We start from the raw sequence: 4,837 nt of genomic DNA on the forward strand, positions 1-4,837 counted from the left end.
AGAGTTTCTCCTGGGGATAAAAATTTTAAATTAGAGATGTGTGCTTCTTATGCAGCAGACACTATGGGGGTTGGGATCTAGAAAGCCTATCCTTAAAGTTCAAAGTATAACATAACAGTCTTTGTCCATCAACATTAACCCATCTATTCCCTTGCTCATCACACACCCAGTGTATGACAAAGGTTCTGCTGTAGTCTTATACATTCCCATACTGTGCTTCCCTATCTCAGAGCTGTTCCTGAAGAGAATGATCCTTGTCTTGTAGATATATAGAATATCGTTATTATAAAATAATCGAGAAATCCATTTATACTTCAGCGGTGGCCATTACCGGGCTGTCTGCCATTGACCTCCAGGAAGCCTAGTCCCATAGGACACGTAACTCCCATCCGCATAATGACATATGTCATGTCACACAGACGACACTAGAGTTGGTGTGGGATTTAGTGAGCCATCATCTTTTATTGTAGTTATTTAATTCATAAATTGTACCTGACTTGCCCTGTAAGAGATCTCAAAATAGTCCCTGTTTCTCTTTTGTCCAATTCTTATAAATTTTTGAGTACTTGAGTTTATGATTTTCTAGATCCACCACTGGAATTTCATCTTTCTCTAAGGAAAATTGGCTCTTCTTTTTTTAAAAAATCAGTGTACACATTTTCATTTTGCTTTTATTGTCATGGTTAGACTCTAAACTCTGAACACTGCATTCATTGTTAGTGAAGTACCACTGCTTCTTTACCTTCTCTGCAGACAAAGTGAGAGAGAGTGGGCATGAAGCTGGAGTCTAGTCTTATGTCTCTGTAAACTTTTTCCTCCTTTACATCTGCCATTGATCTCTATTACGTCTTCTAATTTCAGTCTCTGACTATAGATTTCCCCATCTTTCCTTCCATCTAATTTGTAACTTTGTCCTCCAAAGGCAAATTACTTAGTTCCACAATATTCTTAATTATTTGTCCTACAGAAAAATAAGTTTAAGAGTTGCTAAATTTATCATGGTAAAATGAAACCTGGAGAATTTTAAAGTTTTATTTTGTTTGTGCCCTGAAAGCATAGAAACCACTGATCTCCAACTCACAGTATTCTCTTCCATTCCAAAACATAGATGAACCCTAAATTGCTTAGGTTAAGTAGTCTTCTCCAGTGCGATTATGTTAATCATTTAGATTGGCTTATTTTCCTTTGTACTACATTTTAGTTTGTATCTCATCATTTTTACTTAGAAAACACATAGTTTTAAATATCAAAACTGTTCAAAATGTATGATCAGAGAAATACCTATTCTTTTTATTGTATTTTCACCTACTGGCCATAAGTAATATAGTTCAGTATTTTCTTGTTTATCTATTTTATTTTTCCCCAGTGAGCAAATACATAATTGTTTTCTTATTTCTCTTTCACGTATAAAAGAAAGTACGCTATTGCTTAGGGTTATAACCCTAACCTTCCTTTATTTTTTTTTTCACTCAACAAATACATTAGACTTCACTCCTTATATAGTAAGAGATATTCCTTATTCTCTTTATTGCTGCATGGTACTTCACTGAATGGATGTACTATGACTTATTCAACCATTTTTATATAAATACATTAGACTATTCAATAAAAACTCTCAACATTGACAGTTTCCATTCTGCACAGAGTAACATATTAGATTAGAAAACAGGATTCATCTTTTTATTTTTATGTTTCTGTTGTAGAATGTATACCTTCAATTAAAAACTCTATGAATGAAATTGCTTGATCAAATGGAAAACATGCATATATTTTTATTAGCTAATGAAAAATTCCCTTTAAAAAGTTGTTTCAATTACAGAGAATTGGAAGCATGGGGTGGGAGTAGGGGAGAGGGTGGAAGGGGAGAAGGGAGGAAGGAAAGTGAGTGGGAAAAATATATAGCTCAATAAAAAGAGTTTTAAAAATTCATGTCTATATTCATTCTATTGTAGAACTCTGACCTTCAGACACGACATGACTGTTGCTTTTAAAAAAATCACAACATCTGTAATTATAAATAGGAATCTCATAAACATGCAAAGTCCCACTCCTCTGTGAGAATATGCAAGTGGTAAACATTTGCTAATAAGGAAGAGTTTTTTTCTTCAATTGTGTCTCCACTGTAAGTTGCCTGTGCTCCTGTCTGGAATAACATTTAAACTCATTTGTTCACTAAGTTAGACTTATTTGGAATCTTCCATGGATCACAGCATTGAAACCCTATACAGGATGAAAAGTATTTGTTCATGTTTTCCTAAGAAAAGTCAACACAACAAGTAGTATATAAATTGGTTTTGTAAGGTGCTAAAGCAATCAGGTGGGGATAAAGAAAGGGAAGGCAGATGATGAAATCTATCTTGGTCCCTGCAAAACGAAAGTGAAAGAATATGTCAAGAAAGAGTCTCTAGGGGAACGAAATTTGACAGGAACCTGAATCTAATGCTCATGAACCTTCAGAAGGCTTTAAAGTTTGAATAACAGTTCAATAAAGATGTAGAAAAGGTGTAAATGTTTCATATATGCCCTCTGTGAAGATGAGGATGAGAGCCTTCCCAGCCATTCCGCTAAAGGAGTAGCCAAGTTTCTCACAACTGAGGGCTAGACAAGGCACCTTGAGGTCCTCTGTGAAAGTGTAAAATACTTCTACATTAGCAAATGTGGAAACTGAGTGTACGTTGATTATGACAAGTCCTAAAGCCCTGGAACAATGAACAGTAGTGGATTGGCACAGAGATAAAACAGGCGAAATAAAAAGGGCATTGCTTTCCCCAAGGGAGGTGATTATCTCCCTTAGATCATACTGTGAACATTTTTCTCTTGCCAGAAAATATACTGGAGGTGGATATACTGATTAGACACCTTCTACATACCATGGTTGGAGAGTTTCTCCTGGGGATAAAAATTTTAAATTAGTCATGTGTGGTTGGGTGAATTGAGTGTCTGAAGGTAGGTAAATAACAATACAGGTGTCATGAGTAATATGAAGTTACAGAAATCATCAAACAATTAGAAAAGATAGAGATTATTTGTCCTGCTTGAACCATTTTACAAACGTTATGGGGCCAGTAAATAAACTAGGATTATAGACAGCTAAATGAAGTTGTGCCTCTCATCCATTCTAGTACTCAGCATTGCTCTTTTGACAAAAACAAATGCAGGTAATGGGACACTTCCGTGTTGCATTGGACAATGTTAGCATTTTTCTTTGTATTCCTTTCACATCTCCAAGCTTGGAATAGATAGCAGCTCACTTTCCTCAAGTTCATCTTCAGGGTCCTACTGTTTGTCATGGGCATTGTTTTGTTATCTTGCAAGTCCTGTAAACGGCTTCATTATATAGCTTATACTTGTTAATATAATGGCATCCTTTCAGGGTCTTCAAGATTTAGAAAAGTACCTTGAAGATACACAAATGTACCTACAGAAGTGAGAATAAGAAGTCAATCTATACAAGGTGTGAGGGTCAGGCACAATTGTGAAATTTTTTGGAGTATGATGATCAGGTAAGTTGTGTCTAACACCTGACAAGTTTGTTGAAACAAATTTACATGAGCCTGTGCAGTGGCTGTAAATGCAAAACAGCTGCAGATATTTTGGGGGATTTCTAGAGGAACTGCTTCATTGTCACAGCCATCTTGTTTTAAATGTTCATCCTTTATATAATTTGATGAGGAGTCCCATGTGGGATACAGACAGTATATATCAAGAGGCTTTGGAGAAAGCTAGAATCCTTGGAGAACAGGCTAATTTGTATGACTCAATACTTTTGATGATAAATTTATAATGTAAGTTAACAGAAGCTCAAAAGATTACATCTAGAACCTAGCTAGAAAAACTAAATAAACAACTTCTATAGAATGTTGATCCTAGTCATGGAAAGAGATAGATGCTCAGATATCACAATAGGACAACAATTATTAGCACTATACAAGGCATTTCAATAGACAGAATCCATTGTAGATTCAATTTCAGTAATGTTTAAAAGAGCATATCCAATTTTGGGCCAGACTTAATTCTGTGAAAGCATAGAATCAAACTCTGCAAAAATGGCATGCATATTTATAGTAATGTGGTTTGATGTCCGTGAGTGCTACAACCAATGCCATATAGGCTGTGCTGTGATCAGTGTCCTTTCAAGTTGCTGAGCCCCCTAGAATTAATGAAACCAAAACCCAAGCCACACAAAGTACTGTATGTAATTCCTGCCATGTCTGTTATTTCCTGGTGCACTGATGGTACCATGAAGGGCACCAGACAAGAAGGAATGGTGACACCAATAAAAATGAATCCCGATATTGTATAGTTTACCTTCTAACTGTTCTAAATGACATACTGATTTAATACCCTTTGCTGTTTGCTGTTTTCCTTCTTCCCTAACAGAGGTAGGCAGATAGACAGGGAGTTTTGGAGAACACTTGGAATAAACATACTGGAATCTGGGAAAAGGGAGCTCTTCTCAGGCCCAGAGTTTGCTTTCAGCCAAACACACACAACACATGATAATTTATAAATATACTTTATACCATATTCTTCACAGTATAGCTCCCTTTAAATTTCCCATGCTCCTGATACTTGCTGCAAGTGGGCCCAATTAAGCACATTGTTCATGAAGCCACACTTGATGGCCTCATTTCTTTGGTCTGCTCTTACCCCATCTGGATGCTCCAGGAAAAAACAATCATGTAACACATTCCTATGAAGAATAAATAAGAGCACCTGTGTCCACTGAGTCTTGTGTTATTTTCTTATAAAATAGTATTTTACTAATTCATTGAGATTTTCATACAATATAGTTTGATCATATTTATCCCTTCCTCTAGCTCATCCAGATTCATCC

Source organism: Microtus ochrogaster, chromosome 6, assembly GCF_000317375.1.
Source record: "Microtus ochrogaster isolate Prairie Vole_2 chromosome 6, MicOch1.0, whole genome shotgun sequence".
NCBI lineage: Eukaryota > Metazoa > Chordata > Mammalia > Rodentia > Cricetidae > Microtus > Microtus ochrogaster.